The sequence below is a fragment of the Ranitomeya variabilis genome, chromosome 2, assembly GCF_051348905.1.
Source record: "Ranitomeya variabilis isolate aRanVar5 chromosome 2, aRanVar5.hap1, whole genome shotgun sequence".
In the NCBI taxonomy this organism is placed as follows: domain Eukaryota; kingdom Metazoa; phylum Chordata; class Amphibia; order Anura; family Dendrobatidae; genus Ranitomeya; species Ranitomeya variabilis.
Window position 1 is genome coordinate 440,154,331 of NC_135233.1, and position 20,178 is coordinate 440,174,508.

The 20,178-nt window shown below is 39.7% G+C and overlaps 1 protein-coding gene and 1 long non-coding RNA gene across 2 annotated transcripts in view; both read left to right on the forward strand.

The window, feature by feature from the left end:
* Positions 1-20,178, forward strand: part of ALX4 (ALX homeobox 4) — a 148,011-nt gene that overhangs the window by 2,763 nt on the left and 125,070 nt on the right. The gene's annotated exons all lie outside the window — the stretch shown is intronic.
* Positions 10,522-16,893, forward strand: LOC143806485 (uncharacterized). Its single transcript, XR_013221474.1, has 2 exons — positions 10,522-11,806; positions 11,839-16,893. It is a non-coding gene; the product is annotated as an uncharacterized LOC143806485 (long non-coding RNA).

The following is a 20,178-nucleotide window of genomic DNA, read 5'->3' on the forward strand; positions in this document are numbered from 1 at the left end:
GGCTGTTAGGAAACTGCAATTTGTCATCTAATCCATCAGTATGATCTATCAACCACTACAAATAATGTGCAATGGATTTTATGGATCAGTCCTCTCCAACCTGTGGCTTTCCAGCTTTTGCACAACTACAACTCTCAGCATGTACAGGTCAATTGTAATTTCGCAACAACTGGAGAGCCAAAAATTGGAGATGATGACTGAATGAACAAACCTAAAATGTATGTGTAAAAGTTTACATCTAGATGTTCTTCCATCTCCAGTCTTCTGCTCTTGCACAGCTCTCTGCTCACATAGGGGGGTATATAAACCCATCCACCCCTGCCCTTGGGGTCAGTAACTACTTTAGAAGCCATAAACTTAAAAGCAGCCATATAATTTATTGAGCAATTGTGGAATTTGTGGACCCTGATCAACTGGTTAATTTTACCGATCTGTGTTCTGTGCAAACATAGAGCAAGAAATTAATTGCTTTCTGCACAAATATCCAGGAACAAAATATCTTCTTTGCAAACCTAATATATCTATGTAATATAAATCAGTGCAGCAACAAATAAGGGCATGAATAGGATTTTCAATAAATTGCACAGAAAACTAATTTAGATACAATTAATGCACATTAATTTTCCATTAGGAGAGGGGGCAAGAATTTGTGCAATTTTATGGCAACATTTAGATTTAGTCTTTATATTCAGATCAAGGGGGGGAGGCAAGGAGTGAAATCGATAAAAGCCCCTGAGGATGAATCCACCATAAGTCAAAAATAAGGATTAAAAAAAAAAAAGTTTCCAGACAGGTGGAAGGTGCAGACAATTTAATTGGAATATCCCAGAATCGTGTTAGTATCTGCTAGTAAATAAATCGCCATGAGATTATTTATTACCGATTCATATGGACACAATTACTTTTATTTTATTCCAGCAATTCTTATCCATGAAGATACTGCAAATAATTATCTGGTCTCCTCTGTGTTTAGTGCCCTCCCAGCCTCCTCTCTGCTCATTAATAGGTCAGCCATAAAATAATCTCACATCATCCAAAAAAAAGGGATGAAGCTTTAAATCTGTCCTTCAAATGCTCAGATTATTTATTGGGGCAAGAAAACTGCTTCCGATTTAACAAAGGAACAAAAAAAAAATATATATATATATATCCCTCTGGATTTGGATCAGACAGTTTTCATATTGCTAAAATGTGCTCCAGTCCATGCAGAAAGCTGACTATAGATTACAAAGGAGTCCTAGAAGACATTGACAGGTTCATTGGGAGAAGTCTGCAGCAGTCCAGACTCCAAAAGTAACAAGCATCTAGGTTTATTTCTATTTTATTTACTTATTGTACAAGTGTTTTATTAAAATTGTATTTTTCTGGATAATATTCTTGATGGCCAAAATGTCATTGTTGCATAAACTGCTGCAGACAGGCTCAATTTAAATATTTGACCCCTATGCAGTGAATATTGATACAAAAAAATAATTAATGCTATTTTTTTTTTAATTATTTTACACTATATAGAAATAAATAATAATAATAATAAACAGAATATTGTACTTAATATTTAATGTCCAAAAATAGTTTTTATTGAAAAAAAAAGTTGGTTGCTAATTATGGTTAAATAAACTAAATTGTGTGAGAAATGGAATTGATGAAAATGTAATTAAGACTTGCATTTTGAACAGATGGTCAATCAAGTGATGCTTTTCACACCTGGTGGTTTTTTTTTTTCAAGTGTAACCAATTTATTTGATTTTTTTTTTATTAAAAATATTTTATTATTATTATTATTATTATTATTATTATTATTATTATTATTTTATTTGCCTGATTAGTTAACTGGTTACAAAAAGTTATTAAAAAAAAAAAAAAAGTTTCAAGTAATTTCACTTATTTTCAGGTCTCCTTTATACAATATATATATTTTATAAAAGCTTGTAAGTTTGGGTTTCCATTCATCCACACTATGAGGATCCATTTTTCTGTGCCTCAACTACTCACAACTGATGTTAAAACTGCGTCCGTTCACAGCCGGCCAGGTCGAAAAAAAAAAAAGCAACATGTTACATTTATTGATCCGGCTCCTTGAAGGGTCTATGGCAACAACAGATGTGTAATAATAATAATAATAATAATAATAATAATAATAATAATAATAATATGATGTGTGGACTGATCCCATAGTTTTCGATGGAAGAATGCATCAGTTTTTATTGCACACTGGAGTGAGAAAAAAAACAACACCCTTGTTGAATGGTCAGATAACTGGAAATGAGGCCTAAAAACTTTTTGAATTTCAAGTGTTAATTCTTGTAATATGTATTTTTTTTCTTAAATCCTCTAGAAATGCCTTGAGAAGTTAAAAAACGGCTTACACCCGCCATGCCTTGAGCAACCTGCGTTGTGAAAAAAGGCCGCAAACCTCAAAAATGCCACAAAAATTACAAATAAAATAAAACTTAGCATATGCAGGCAATGATTTGCATTGGACTTGGAGTAATATCTCAGGGCAGTGATTTGTCACTTATTAATTGGATTAAAAAGCTAAAGAAAATGCTGCAAAACACTGTGTGACTCCATTCTGAACATATAAAACATACGCATCAATCTTCTATAAAATCCATCAGCTGCTTACTATATGGGTGACATTGAGTCGCAATCATATACGGTTTTAGAACCGCTCTTTACATAACTATAGGATATTCTCACCAAAACCTGTTTACCAGCATTTTTCTGGTATTTTCAGGCTTTCCCTCTTGATGTCAGACATTTAGATACTAGAATCCTCATGGCTTATTCTAGACTTTAATGACCTTTTACTATCAGCGCCATCTCTTTCAAAAATTCCATTTCCTGAATCGAGATGTTAGAGACTTTGCTTCTATTGTTTAATTTTTAATATTTCTGACTTCATTATAGAAGAGAGTCTTATTTCTTATCAGATGAACCCTTGATACTGATTGTTCTATAACCCCCTATAGTGAGGGCAAGAGGGGTCTTTTCTTACTGTTTTTTTGTTTGTTTATTCTTACAATCCCTTTTCTTTTCTTTCTTTAAAAACCAAGGGTAACCGATTGAAAAACATCAATCAGATGCATGTTTGTTTATCATAGAACTGAATATAATGTTTGTTTTTTTTATTTCACAATTCTTATTTATTTGTGTAAAATGTTTTTGGGTCTTCAACTTATATGGGTTGATTTATCCGAGACATTCCTTATTACATCCCCTTCTTCAGTCTGAGCAGACTTCAAAGAACTACCAAATTTTGATATTTTTTTTCTCTTACTTTGCTGATACATTCCATGATTCACTATACTTTTCATCCTGTAACAAAGTTTTCCTAATCTTATTTTCTAAGAACAATCTACATCAATACAAAATTATGTACTAGTCACTTAAATATCCCCTTTGTCCCCCCCAAAAAAAGAAAAAAATGTTTTAAAAAAAATCTTCATTAGAGTAACAGTGAATCTAAACAACAGATTTTTGGAAAATGTTTTTTTGCGAAATGCATTAGTTGAAGACCTATAGAACAACAGCTGCCAAAGCGAATCAGTTTGCAGTCATCAAAAGACATACTGCCAAAAACAACACTAGCGATGTTGTGCCCTAAGAAAACACTTTTTTTAATATACAAAAAAAAAAATGGTTGAAAAATAAAATGTTTTGGAACCCCATAAAAGTTAAAAATCAATCAAAATGTTAAAAAAGAAATATTACAGGACAAAAGAATCAACATACTTTAGTTGTCTGAAACGTAAAATTTATAGACCCATATTCATGTCAATTATCATAAATTATTTTCATGATCTGCCACATTATGTGAAATATTGTGACATCTTTGACTTGTAACTTGACAGAAGAAAGTGTGATGTATTAGGCTGGGTTTTCTTTAATGTCTATCTGTAGCTTTTTTTGTTTTTTCAATGGAGGCTTTATATCATTTTTAATTATTTAAACATTAACACATTCAATTCATATCTATTTAATGTAAAAAAAAAAAAAAAAGGAATTATGAGGAAATATAAATAAAACATAAAAATGGACTGAGACCTGCTACTTGAGTCTTGTCAAGCCACAATGACACGAGTGACCAAAATTTTAGCAATTTTTACAAATTTTCTTTAATTTTTTTTTATGTGGACCTGACTACAGGACAAAAAATTACAGCATAACCCATATACATACTGTTGTTTTTAATTAAAGATGTTGGGCAGTAGATCTAGTCCTATAGAAGTAGTATACCTGGTCAGAGATCTTTATTTTTTACAGAAAATAAATATTGCAATAAAAATCTCCAATATTAACGCCGCCATGTTGTTTGATTTTACAAGATCTAATTAAATAAAGTGAATTATTATGTACATGAAAACATAACTTTTAAACTCCTAATTTAGTGTTTTATAATTTATTTTAGTTTAAATATGTTGATATTTTTAACACTTTTTTTTCTGTTTTAAAGCTATGATTGAAATAATGAAAAAAAAGAGAAATTCTGAAAGTAAAAAAATCAAACTTTTGTTAATAGTTTGTGCATAATAAAACTAAGACCCGCGACTTTCTTCTTGAATTTGTTTTGAATTAGGGTTGTGGTGACATTAAAATGTAGACTAGTGGTCTCCAACTTGTGGGAAACTATAAGCGCCTACGGCAGTCAGGTCATACTGAGAGTTGTAGTTCTGCAACATCTGGAGAGCCACAGGTTGGAGGCCACTATTTTCTGTAATCTATTACAATTTTTTTCTTTTCATTCATTCTGGTGACTGATTTTATCCCGTATTATTATTATTATTATTATTATTATTATTACATATCAATTAATGTCACTATGTATCATATTGATAGTGTCATAATTAGAAATGTCACAGAAATCAAATTAGTTTTTATTAAACTGATGACATTTCTTTAATTCAGTCATGTCTCAGAACAAGTTCATTTTCTATATTTATTATATATTATTCATTATTTACGTCTATATAAATTTTGGGTTCAATTTTTTTTAAATAATCATTATCTCATACAAGTGTATCAGGATTTAAAGATTCATGGAAATCTTTCTAAGGCTTTATTCACACAGCAGTATATTTTATCAGTATTTGTAAGCCAAAACCAGGAGTGTCTCCAAAACACAGATCAGTTGTCAATGCTTCAATTATAGTTTTACTCTGTAAGTTCCACTCCTGGTTTTGGTATACAAACACTGATGCAAAATATTGATGTGTGAATAAGCCCTAAATGTGCGTAATCTTAATTTTCATAGACGACAATTTTACTTATCAGAAAGAGAAACATTATTTGTACTCACAAAGATATGCAAGCAAAGGATCAAGAACTAAAAAGTCCATACTAATATCCATCCATCCAATATTTATCCACAAAGAATCTAAGAAAAGCTCATATTGATACATTGTAGCAAACTAACAGATTGGTGTAGCTGCTGCTGTTGCATCAATATCTATCAATCATCTATCTATCATGTATCTATTTATCTATCTATTATCTATCTATCTAGTATCTATCTATCTATCTATCTATCTATCTATCTATCTATCTATCATGTATGTATTATCTATCTCTATCTATCTATCTATCTATCTATCTATCTATTTTCTATCTATCTATCTATCTATCTATTATCTATCTATTTATCAATTATCTATTATCTATTTATCTATTATCTATCTATCTATCTATCTATTATCTATTATCTATCTATTTATCTATTATCTATCTATTATCTATCTATTTATCTATTATCTATCTATTTATCTATTATCTATCTATCCCAATACATAAATGGATACATTCCTTGCAGAAGAGATTTCGCTTATTTTTTTAAGACTTGCAGGTTCTTTATTATTTTGCTGTCTCTTTCTCAGCCTGGCTATAGTTCCTGCATATTATCAATGAGTAGTAACTGTTGTAATAAATAAGTGCACCTTTCCAGTGCGGATCATTGGCGTCTTTACTGCATCACCGTACTTGTAATTGTTTGCATCAAACAGAAGGATTTGAAGATCATAAACGTTAATCTTGCAACTTTTTTGCATTACAAACCACCTGTGCTCATTCACTAGCCAAAAAACCTGCGTACATCTGTATGCCACTTCCAGCGGGAGATATGTATTCCATATGCGCTCACACAAGGTATACATAAAGATGACGTTAGGATTATATCGTTCATGGACAATTCAACCCAACCATACTGTGTGAGCCATAATTACATTTTTGCGTCAGACCATTTTTCGCACCCCCTGAGGTCTTGGAGCATATTGAACTCAGCAGGGTAAACAATTATCATATCAGAAAGAAGTCAACATAAAAAAAGCAAAAGTTTCATGAGAATACAGAACATAGAGCATAAGAACTAAACCAAAATACCAGGGGGGGGGGAAACTAAAATATAAAAAATGTGAATTTTAGAAAAAAAATTTTTTTACATTTTTGGGGATGAACCTTTCTCTATTCAAAGGGCGTGGGTTTGGCAAGCTTTATATGCTTGGGTTACCTGCATTATTTAGAGTTTAAGATTAAAATGAAAAATTTTTTAAATACATTGAAAAATGAAAAATAAGGCTTTGCTGGGCTGGAAAAAGAGATTAGAGAAAGCTGATAGTTTTCTGTCTCATTCCCTCTAGAAACTGAAAAATGACTAAAAATAAAATAAGAAAAAGTTTTCCTAAGTATGTTGTCCAGTTTTCAAAGGTAAATACATTGGGGAATATTTTTTATTATATTTTTTATGCTAAAAAACTGGTGTAAAAAAAGTTGAAAATTATTGTGCAAGCCATAATTTGCAACTTTTTACCCTTCTGCATAATTTTTCTTAAAAGTGGGAGGAGCATGGAGGAAGGGGCGGGGTCAAACAAGGCTTGTCAAAATTTATTGTAATTTATGGCTGAATTTATAGTGTCAATTTACACCAGCTCATGCCTGCCATAGCTTTTTATTTCTGGCACACGTCATTCAATGCGGCTGATTTATTGAGAGGTGTGCGCCAATCAGGTGTATCTTAGGCCGGTTACACACGTCAGTGGCTCCGGTACGTGTGGTGACAGTTTTCTCACGTACCGGAGACACTGACTCACATAGACACATTAAAATCAATGTGTCGCTGCACATGTCAGCGTGTTTTCACGGACCGTGTGTCCGTTTGAGAAACACGGAGACATGTCAGTGTTCGTGGGAGCGCACGGATCACACGGACCCATCAAAGTCAATGGGTCCGTGTAAAACACGTACCGCACACAGATGCTGTCCATGTGCCGTCCGTGTGCCGTGCAGGAGACAGCGCTACAGTAAGCGCTGTCCCCCTCAGCTTGTGGTGCTGAAGCCGCCATTCATTTCTTCTCTCCAGCAGCGTTCACTGGAGAGAAGGAATGACAAAATCAATGTTTTTTTATTTTTTTTGTGGTTAAAGTAAACTTCCCGGCAACCTCCCCCCTCCCACCCCCTGTAAATAAAATACTCACCCAGCTCCCTCGTTGCTTCCTCTCAGCGTCGCAGCTTGTCCTGTATGAGCGGTCACGTGGTGCCGCTCATTACAGTGATGAATATGCGGCTCCACCTCCCATAGGGGTGGAGCCGCATATTCATCACTGTAATGAGCGACACCACGTGACCGCTCATACAGGACAAGCTGCGGCGCTGAGAGGAAGCATCGAGGGAGTTGGGTGTGTATTTTATTTCCAGCGGGCGCACAGGGGGTGGGAGGGGGGAGGTTGCCGGGAAGTTTATTTTAACCACACAAAAAAAAATAAATTGATTTTTCATTCCTTCTCTCCAGCAAACGCTGCTGGAGAGAAGAAATGAATGGCGGCTTCAGCACCACGCTGGGGACAGAGCTTACTGTAGCGCTGTCTCCTGCACGGTCCATGTGGTACTCAGTTGGCACACGGGCGGCACACGGCTGCCGCACGTGTGCCACACTGATGTGCCACGTGAGCTCACGGACTCCGGTACCGATTTTTCCTTTACCAGAATTATCTGGACATGTGAGACTGGCCATATGCAGTAAGACTGTGAACATTAACCACTTCATGACCGGAGGTATTTTCGTTTTTGCGTTTCCATTCTTTGCTCCCCTTCTTCCCAGAGAGATAACTTTTTTATTTTTCCGTCAATATGGTCATGTGAGGGCCTGTTTTTTGTGGGAGTTGTACTTTTGAATGACATCATTGGTTTTAACATATCATAACCTGGAAAACTGGAAAAAATTCCAAGTGCGGTGAAATTGCAAAAAAAAAAGTGCAATCCCACAATAGTTTTTTGTTTGGCTTTTTTGCTAGGTTCACTAAATGCTAAAACTGACCTGCCATTATGATTCTCCAGGTCATTATGAGTTCATAGACACCTAACATGACTAGGTTCTTTTTTTATCTAAGTGGTGAAAAAAAATTCCAAACTTTGTTAAAAAATAAATAAATTGCGCCATTTTCCGATCCCCGTAGTGTCTCCAGTGCCCACATCAAAGGGAGGGAGTGCGACGTGGGCGTCATTTAGGGGCTAAGTGGGTCTTAATATTACATTGTGCTTGTAATACATCCTGTTACATTGTATCCTATGTACATTCTATAACAAAGTAGGTTTCTCTGTAAAAATGTAAATATGATGATACATTGTAGCGCACATGTTTTTTTTACAGAAATATTTAGCTACATTGTAAATTATACATTAAATATATAGTTGAAACATGACAGCCGGAATTTTCCATTGACAGTTCTGCAAATAATATTTGTATAAACTTCACATTCCGATGTCAGAACCTGAAGAATATGTGGAAATGAGTGGCAGAATATTGGCGCTGCCCAGCTCTTCTCCTCTGCTGGGCTCTGATTATTATTTCATTGTCTCTTTCAAATCCAGTGTGTTTATTATGCAGTTCTGACCCAGCTGCTGCAGAACACTATCATATATTCCTCATCTGCTTGCACCACAGCTGCTGCAAAACATCATAATATACAACTCAGTAGATGTATACCATGAGAATAAGCCTCTAATGTGATATAAAACCTTATAAGGGCTGTCCCACACGTCCAGATAATTCCGGTACCGGAAAAAATCGGTACCGGAGTTATCCGTGTCCGTGTGCCCGTGAGCTCACGTAGGCCATACGTGCGGCACACGTGTGCTGCCCGTGTGCCGAGTGGGTACCACACAGAGCGTGTGGTACCCACGCGTGTGATACACTGCATCGTGCTGAAGCCGCGATTCATATGTTCCCTGCAGCAGCGTTTGCTGCATAGAAGATATGAATAATAGTGTTTAAAAGAAAGATCTATGTGTCCGCCGCCCCCCCACCCCCTGTGCGCCCCCCTGCTGTTCTGAAAATACTCACCCGCTTCCCTCGTTGGCTGTCGATGCTTCCTGGTCTGACCGCGCCTTCTACTGTATGCGGTCACGTGGGGCCGCTCATTTACAGTCATGAATAGGCGGCTCCACCCCTATGGGAGGTGGAGCCACCTATTCATGACTCTAATCGGCGGCCCCACGTGACCGCATACACTAGAAGGCACGGTCAGACCAGGAAGCATCGACAGCCAACGAGGGAAGCGGGTGAGTATTTTCAGAACAGCGGGGGGGCGCACAGGGGGTGGGGGGGCGGCGGACACATAGATCTTTCTTTTAAACACTATTATTCATATCTTCTATGCAGCAAACGCTGCTGCACAGAAGATATGAATGGCGGCTTCAGCACCATCTGGGGGGGGCAGCGCTTACTGTAGCGCTGTCTCCTGCACGCCACACAGACTGCACACGGAGAAGGTCCGTGTGTGGTCCGTGTTTTACACGGACCCATTGACTTTAATGGGTCCGTGTAATACGTGCGCTCCCACGAACACTGACATGTCTCCGTGTTTGGCACACGGAGACACGGTCCGCAAAAAATCAATGACATCTGCACAGATGCATTGATTTTTATGGGTCTACGTGTGTCAGTGTCTCCGGTACGTGAGGAAACTGTCACCTCACGTACCGGAGCCACTGACGTGTGAAACCGGCCTAAAATAGTATAATTAAAAATGTCAGCTCGGCACGCAAAAAATAAGGCCTCACCTGACCACAGATCATGAAAAATGGAGACGCTACGGGTAACGGAAAATGATGCAATTTTTTTTTTTAACAAAGTTTAGAATTTGTTTTCACCACTTAGATAAAAGAGAACCTAGACATGTTTGGTGTCTATGAACTCGTAATGACCTGGAGAATCATAATGGCAGGTCAGGTTTAGCATTTAGTGAACATAGTAGAAAAGAAAAACAAAAAACAACTATGTGATTGCACTTTTTGTTTCCAATTTCACCGCACTTTGATTTTTTTCCCGTTTTCCACTACAAGATATGTTTAAAGCTAATGGTGTGGTTCAAAAGTACAACTCGTCCCGCAAAAAAAGCAAGACCAAAAAGTAAAAAAGTTATGGCTCTGGAAAGATAGGGAGCAAAAATACGAAAACGAAGATACCTCCGGGGGTTAAGGGACTAACAATCTAAAAACTGCTCGGCATTACTTCTCTAGACACACAGCGGTAAAGTAACCCCCGGATGAGGCACGGAGGGTCGGAAGGAGGGGGGCATGACCGAGCAGGTTGCCAGTGACCAGGTGATTGGGTTTTTGGGAAAAGGCAGGGAGAATGACAAAGAAGGAGGAGGGGAGGAAGTAAAAGGATTGACAAAGGGGGAAATGACATAGGGGAAGTGACCTAGGCATGGGGGGGGGAAGGGGGGTCAAGGGGATAAAAGGACGCAGGGATTAGCCATAACCCTCTTTTCACTCCCAGGACGGCAGGACAACGAAGCCAACAGAAGCCTTTGAAGCAAGCAAGAAGACTTCTGGAAAGACAATGGACAGCAAGCAAGATACCACACCTCCCGGAGATTCAAGTGGAAGGACATTACAGAAATCCTCAGAACAACTACTCCCCTCATCATTTCACATGCACTTTCCTTCAAACAAACAAAGAAGACAAAGAAGCATGTCTGCTGCTTCAGGGAGTATAATATGGGGGATATAAGTATGGGGGATATAAGTATGGGGGATGCGGGTACATATATACAGTACACAATATACAATATAGTGTCTTCAGGCAGAAACAACATGGAGTTTTCCTGCTTGGGGTGTGTTCACAAATAGCGGCATAGCTTGTAACTGTAAGATAATCCATGACTGCCAATCTGTACCAACTCTGGTGGATTTTGGGGCAGATTTGTGCTTTTATTTGCCTCGCCTGGCACTCCGGTGGTAATGGTGGCCTGGTTCCCCAGTGTCTGTGTTCTGGCAGCCAGAAGATGGCACAGGCCATACTACTCTCACCATGAGAGGTCCAGAGGAGTATACACAACATAAATGATCACACTGGGGATTTGTTATATATATATGTACAGGGTATATATATATAGGATCATTATATCCTGGGAGATCTGTGTCCTCAGGGATCTCTATATGTTACCTGCCTCATGCGTCCCCGTGGCAGGGCTGCAGACACAGGTACATGTATAGTAATATATATAGACAATGATGTTATATTATGTACTGCATGGCTGTTATGCCTTGGATTACTACCTGATTATTCAAAGCAGGATATATATACACATACTGCCATAGGGTATGCATGGGACTGGGGTTATTTATAGATACGGTAGCATGTTGGTGTATGCCGATGAGATATACATATGGAAAATGAGTGCATGGCGAATATATGGGATGCTTCAATATAGTGCATGGCATGTATGTATATGCTGCAATTGAGGCCAGGGGTATATATTGATACCACAGTACAGTGCATGGCGCTTGTATGCATACTTTTACTGGTAAGGTGGCGCTTGTATGCATACTTTTACTGGTAAGGGTGATAGCAGGCGTATCACAAGTGCTAATAGGAAAAATATCCGAAATATGGGTTCTGGATTATATATTTCGATATTAGATGATATATATGCCGCCATTAATTTTATGGGCAAAGGGGTTACATCAATACCACTCTCTATTAATAGCTGCATGCATTAGTGTTATTATATATCATAGACACTGGGTTAATACATGATGGTATATACATATTGCTGTAGGACTCATGGCGGATATATCGATATTACATTATCCAGATATTTCTGGAGCGTACAAGGCCTATTGTGGGACACGGGATGTATGGGTATATATACGTGGGCGTATATACATATAAATATATGAGTGTGGGTTTATGCGGGTATGTATATGTATATATACGTGGGGCGGATCTACAGATATTTTGCATGATTCATTGCTAATATATCAGATAATTCAGTATAGTGTAGGGCATAAAGCCATGTATATACTACAACCATCTTAGCACCTTTACTGAAGAGACGCTATTACCTTGTGTCCCAACCGGTACTTCCAGTTTTATGATCCCCATTACACCAGGCTGTATGCTGGGGGAGGGGTGAGGCCCTGAGGGGAATTGCACACACACTCCCAAGGGAAGGGGGAAGCCGGCCCTGTGCTATATGCTTGACGTATGGTCTATATGGAGGCTATCTATCCATGCCAGTTCTGCTGGGAATATATTCGCTTCACCTTTATATGTTGTACCCCTGAGAATAGCTGCACATCAGTGTGGGTGTGAATGTATGTATGTATATATATATATATATATGTGTATGTATACGGCTGGACCTCGGCATATATTATTATTATTATTGGTTTATATAGCACCATTAATTCCAGGGTGCTGTACATGAGAAGGGGTTACATACAGGATTATAGATACAGTAAACAAATTTACAATGGCAGACTGATACAGAAGGGATAGGACCCTGTCCTTGCGGACTTACATACTGGAAATATTCCTACATTATATAGATAAATATAGCAGTCTCCCTATCTGTTGTACCTCCTGAGCTATAATATATGCAGGTGTCCCCCGGTACGTTCGGCTCTATATATGTATACTTTTACCCCAGACTTATGGCTGGCCCACAGGATATGGGTGGACTTAATAATAATAATAATAATAATAATAATAATGAAAAATGGTCTTTGTGTCACGCTGGCATGTCCGCGGCGCGTTGCAGTGGGGACACATTGTCATTGCTGTCCACATTGGGGCGCACAATCTAAATAGTTTATATGGCACTTCCTCTATATGTATAATTGGACCCTGAAAGTATAGTGCTACCCGGGGATGTACATTATATATCCATACTCCAGAAGCCCAGTATATATGGCCAAGAGGCAGAGCCAAAAGGGTCCGTGTTTAATGGGTATAGCCTCTGCTGCAACCAAGAAGCAGGGCCAAAAAACACACATGCCAGCATTACCGAGGGCAGGCAGAAACCTAAGCAGCACGGTAGCCCAGTGGTTAAGACTGCTGCTTGCAGCATGGGAGATCACGGTTCTAGTCCCACCACGGGAAGTAGCAAATGGAAGTGCAAAAATTTAAGGACATAACACTGCTGGCCATTACTAAGGGCTAGCAGACAAACAACAAGTTTTATTTAACACCCTGGGAAATTAGGCAATTGCTTCAATTGCTAGGACAGGAAAAGTCATGAGCGGTGCCTTTATCCTATATGGTTGACCGTAATATAGATGAATTACCGTAAAGTAGGTAATATAGTGGATGAGGAATTAGTCAACGCAGGACGCAGGGGTCTAATGCGTATAGTCTGATGTTATGGACTGTTATACTGACCAAGTCTTGTTTCTTTAAGGCTGTCTTCTGCACAAGTAGTAATCCAGTGCAATAAACTGAAGAGCGGTATACCTAATCGGGGGACCTTCAGTCCGGAGGAGTGGCAAAAGGAAAAAGGGATCATGTGCATTAACACAAAGGACAATAGGCCTATTCCCAGTGCCCTCCAGCCACGGGAAGCAGCTAGGATGAGGGCGGTTTCAGACATTGGGCCCCGGAAGCAGAAGAAACGGGCCTACCCTGCCCTCCCGGACTCTGGAGGGGGGCATCAGGGCTGCCAAGCCACTGATCAATTCATCCTTAGCAAGTAGCGCGTGAACGGCTTATCTTTGCACATGGCAGCTGGGGTAATACTGGTTGGGACAAGGGAGGGAGGACTTAACAGACAGGGATTTTTTATTGATGGGAATTAGGCAGGCCACGGTTGGTAAGTGGTCTACAGCTTAGAAAAAATCAATTAATTTCACGGTTAGTGTTCGGGCTTCAACTGGGGAACAGATCGGACTTAAAAAAGAATTGTTTAGTAAGACAGGCCATTAAGGGTGTCCGGAAAGGAGAAAGCCAGGAAGGATAACAGGCGGCCTGTGCCGTTTGGTTTATTGGAGAACCTGGATTACATTTAGAAGCGGGGTGCATGTCACGTTTTGAGGTGGGCCTGTTTAGCCTGGCATTCACATCAGCATTTTTCGGAGCAATGAGGATAGGGGAACTAGAAGCACCAGACGGAGCGAAGAGGTGGGGGCAATCTAGCTAAAGACATCATGGCTAGGCAGAAATTATTACAGTTATATATCAGAAAAAAAAAAAAAAAAAAAAAGGAAAAGGGTGCTATTGGAAAAGGTCAGCGGTTCTATCAGGTGTCCTTGGAAGTGTTTTATGATAGTCTTGGCCGCCAAGCCTCAACGGGATGAACCGCTGCTATGTCACGAGGAGAGGTCCTTCTTGTCCAAGTAGCAATTTATTAAAGTATTCTGGAAATGCCTGGTGGGGACAGGCACGGATCCTGGCAAATACACGGGAAATCCTTTTGGATTGGGGGCGGCAACAGAGGCCGTGGTGGGGGACTGAGCCCGTGACCAACTATGTTTAATGGCCAGGGGAGTGCCAACGGAGTCTTACGTACGACATCAGGTTATGAGGCAGCAATCTGTCCTGGATATGGTGCCCCGCAATAATTTCTTTTTGGTTTGTTACAGGACAAGGCCCGATCGTGATTTGGATTTTAGGACATTCATACGTTTTCTGAGGAGCACAGTGGGCTGACAGACGGACGGGTGGGAGACAGTTGGTTTTTGCAAGAGTAAGGGCAGTGATTAGGTGGCTGGGCAACAAGGGTTTAACATGGGGCCGGGTACTATACAAGTAGCTCGGGCGGTGTACCTTTAAGGGACCACAGATATATATTAGTAGTACGTGCAGGGGGTAATGACCTGGGACCCAGCTTGAAAAAATGACTGAGTTCCAACATTAGAAGGGATGTACGTCAGCTGGAATTAGCGTATCCAAGTATGAGGCTAGTGTGGTCTGACATGGTACCTAGAAGGAAATGGGAAGAGGGGCTGGCAATATGTCACGCAGGCTTAGATTCTACGGAAAGAGATTGCTGGTTAGGGGATAGAGTGCATTTGAACACTATAGGGATGGATTTGTGGATTGACGGCTTGTGAGAGGGGATACGGAGGGCCACAGCAGGGCGGTCTGGTGGGGTCTCGAGCACTGAAAGGGGGGTCAGGTGCTCTCGGTGTGGCGCTGGTGGGTCCTCGAAGCAGGCAAAAAAGTTCGGTATGGGGGGGTCTTGCATTGCGGGCCCCCCCTACAGTGGATGGTTACTGGTCTGGTGAGACTTGGGTGATACCTGACGAGGCAAGTCGGGGTCACATTATCATGGGACCCGGAGGGCCACCCGATGTTGGAGGTCGGGTGCGCGGTACCGATGGGTGGGTACCCGACGATGGAAGTCGGGTACAGGTTTAACGGTGTGGAGGCAACCTCTTCCCTCAAGTCATGGTGCTCCCGAGCCGGGAGGAAAACGCGGCGGGAAGTAAGGCTGGGGAAGAGGCAATGCCGACGGTTTAATAACCAGACCAGGATCGGGTTAGCTTCGAGGGCCCCACCAAGTGTTATAATTAATATTAATATTATTATTATGATTAATAATAATAAATTGGCTGCTGTGGCCGTTATTATCCATAAGTACTGGTGTGGCGTGTTTATTCAAGGGGAGAAAAGGGAGAAGGTCACGGAAAGTCAACCTTGCCAAGGTCAAGTAACCCCCGGATGAGGCACGGAGGGTCGGAAGGAGGGGGGCATGACCGAGCAGGTTGCCAGTGACCAGGTGATTGGGTTTTTGGGAAAAGGCAGGGAGAATGACAAAGAAGGAGGAGGGGAGGAAGTAAAAGGATTGACAAAGGGGGAAATGACATAGGGGAAGTGACCTAGGCATGGGGGGGGGAAGGGGGGTCAAGGGGATAAAAGGACGCAGGGATTAGCCATAACCCTCTTTTCACTCCCAGGACGGCAGGACAACGAAGCCCCACCCACCCATCCCAGAGGAGGAGAAGAACAGCTGAGTCGCAGTAGCCGGACCAACTATTCGAATAATGATATGAAGGATAATTATGCAAACGTGTTTAATTTGGCAGTTACCTCTAAGCCCAGGGGAAGGGCAATCCAACGCCATGGTTCCCTGGAGGTTTCCCCCACAGGGGGTTTTTCCTCTCCTGACTGGTGGCGGATGGCTCTTCGTGAGCCTGAGGTTCTGTTAGAATCAACGAAAAGTGATTTGAGCGCTGGTGGGTCCTCGAAGCAGGCAAAAAAGTTCGGTATGGGGGGGTCTTGCATTGCGGGCCCCCCCTACAGTGGATGGTTACTGGTCTGGTGAGACTTGGGTGATACCTGACGAGGCAAGTCGGGGTCACATTATCATGGGACCCGGAGGGCCACCCGATGTTGGAGGTCGGGTGCGCGGTACCGATGGGTGGGTACCCGACGATGGAAGTCGGGTACAGGTTTAACGGTGTGGAGGCAACCTCTTCCCTCAAGTCATGGTGCTCCCGAGCCGGGAGGAAAACGCGGCGGGAAGTAAGGCTGGGGAAGAGGCAATGCCGACGGTTTAATAACCAGACCAGGATCGGGTTAGCTTCGAGGGCCCCACCAAGTGTTATAATTAATATTAATATTATTATTATGATTAATAATAATAAATTGGCTGCTGTGGCCGTTATTATCCATAAGTACTGGTGTGGCGTGTTTATTCAAGGGGAGAAAAGGGAGAAGGTCACGGAAAGTCAACCTTGCCAAGGTCATGACAGATAAGCCGTGCTGTGTAAATGTGCAAATATTGGAGTCAAAATGATATTTTTGGACAGACCGTGTATACATTGACGCACTACTAATTTTTGGGGCCTCCAGCACCACTGAGAAAAGTGAATATTTAAAGCTATTGCTTTTTCGTGCACAAGAATACGCAGTGGAAAAAAAAAGCACCAAATCTTCATTCCTGGGATCTTTGTCGTCAAAATTCAAAGGAAACAGATATTTTCTTCTAGATCCTCAAATACGAGGTGTATATGTCATCTACATGAAGAACCTTGACGTAATGCAGCACTATGGTGACCATGGGTGACGTATATACCCCACGCTACAACATCACTCAGGTATCATCTCGTCATCTCGAGCATCACATTCCCTGAGAAATATTTGTCTCTCCGTCACCTTCTTGATATTTAGCAGCGGGCTGAGCTCCTCCATCTTAAAGATGTTATCTGATTTAGACAACCCCTTTCGTGTTTTCTTTTAGAGCATATGGATCTAATGTAGAGGGGGAAGCAATGGAGACCCCTCTGTAGATGTCCTGCTGCAAGGACACGGTTCCATCTGAAGGACCTGGCGCTTTTGTGCTTGATGCACTGACAGATGGATCCAGTCCTTAACTATCCCATACGGTGACATCTCCGCGAAGGCTCGAGGACTTTTTTTCAGGTTATAATATTCTAAGGGTGAGTTTCCACGGTCAGGAAACGCTGCTTGTTTGACGCTGCGCAGAGCTGCTAAAAAACGCGAAAAAAACGCGAAAAATCCTGAACGTGTGCACTTGGCCTTATTGTTGCAATTGTATCACTTGAAAAAGGCTCCATCAATCCGAGCTGAAATGTCACCACTTGGGATAGATAGGCTCTGTTCACACGTTGCGTTTTTGCAGCAGTTTTTAATGCAAATTTTAAGCTGCGCTTTACAGTACCAGCAAAGTCTATAAGATTTCAGAAATCTCATACACACACATTGTTTTTCTTTTTCCTGACTGATTTGGAAAACTGCTGCGTTTTTGCAAACTGCACAATGTCACTTCTTTCAGTGTTTTTCTGTGTATTTACAGAGTTTTTTCACTCATAGGAAACAATGGGTAAGTGCAAAAAAATGCAGGTATCAGCTTTTGCTGCATTCGTGGTGCAAGAACCTTTAAGGAAGTTGGATCATGATTTTTTTGGGGGCAGTAAACTTTAACAACATGCACAAGAGACAACAAAAATGAAGCAAAAATGATGCAACAAAACCTGCTTTTTTGTAGCTGCTATGAGCAGGTTTTGCCTGCAGAAAAAAAACGCTGCAAAAATGTGTGCGAACACAGCCTTAAAGTCTGTACCTTTTTAATTTGATCCTTGATGCTACCATTTTTTAGGAGTGCTTTATATATACAATTATTTGGAATAGTGTGGCTTAATTTTCTTTATGATAGATAGATAATAGATAGATAGATAGATAGATAGATAGATAGATAGATAGATAGATAGATAGATAGATAGATAGATAGATAACAGATGATAGATAGATAACACAGGTCAACAAAAAAATTTTTTTTATCTGGTGTCCAAAATATTTTAATGAATTTGGGGTATTTTTGGGGTGCTGATTCTGAATATGCTATCAGTTTTGCCAGATTGGCTCAAGTTTTTGAGATTTTTGGTATCTTATTTATAGCACTTGTTGGTAAATGCGACGCATCATCTCATTAATTTCTTTGGATTAGTACTTGAACTGAGCAGTTCTCAATATAGTTTTGTGTTAATTAGTGTTCTAAAAGTTTGTTCATAGCTTGATTTTTGCACTAACTTTATGTTGTTGTCTGTTTTCCAGTGAAAAGCATGAACTCATCAAGAAGAAGTTGTCTTAACGATCCAGACTCATTCTGTTACATTTGTGGTGAATACACACTGCCAAAACATAGAAGAAACATAACAGACTTCGTAAAAAAAGTGTATTTTGCCTATTTTGGGGTTATGCTTGGGGACCAAGACAAGTTTTGGGCACCACACATAGTGTGCAAAGCATGTATCGAATTATTACAAAAATGGAGCAAAGGACAAAGAAAAAGCTTCAAATTTGGTGTTCCAATGGTGTGGAGAGAGCCAAAAAATCATCATGATGACTGTTATTTCTGGTAAACACAGGTACAGGCACATCTTCACAATGAGGGACAGGCCTTCTTGCAGATTCCATGTTACTCCCATTTTCGTTTCTTATGCTTATTGAATCCTTGCACTTGCACTGCACAGAAATAACAGTCATCATGATGATTTTTTGGCTCTCTCCACACCATTGGAACACCAAATTTGAAGCTTTTTCTTTGTCCTTTGCTCCATTTTCGTAATAATTCGATACATGCTTTGCACACTATGTGTGGTGCCCAAAACTTGTCTTGGTCCCCAAGCATAACCCCAAAATAGGCAAAATACACTTTTTTTACGAAGTCTGTTATGTTTCTTCTATGTTTTGGCAGTGTGTATTCACCACAAATGTAACAGAATGAGTCTGGATCGTTAAGACAACTTCTTCTTGATGAGTTCATGCTTTTCACTGGAAAACAGACAACAACATAAAGTTAGTGCAAAAATCAAGCTATGAACAAACTTTTAGAACACTAATTAACACAAAACCATATTGAGAACTGCTCAGTTCAAGTACTAATCCAAAGAAATTAATGAGATGATGCGTCACATTTACCAACAAGTGCTATAAATAAGATACCAAAAATGTCAAAAACTTGAGCCAATCTGGCAAAACTGATAGCATATTCAGAATCAGCACCCCAAAAATACCCCAAATTCGATGAAATATCTTTGGCACCAAAAATGCTGTTGACCAGTGTAATAGATGATAGATAGATAGATGATAGATAGATAATAGATAGATAATAGATAATAGATAGATAGATGATAGAAAGATAAATAATACCTAGATAATAGATAGATAGATAGATAGATAGATGATAGATAGATAATAGATAATAGATAGATAGATTATAGATAAAGGATAGATAGATAATAGATAATAGATAGATAGATTATAGATAAAGGATAGATAGATAGATAGATAGATAGATAGATAGATAGATAGATAGATAGATAATAGATAGATAGATAGATGATAGATAGATAATAGATAATAGATAGATTATAGATAAAGGATAGATAGATAATAGATAATAGATAGATGATAAATAATAGATGATAGATAGATAA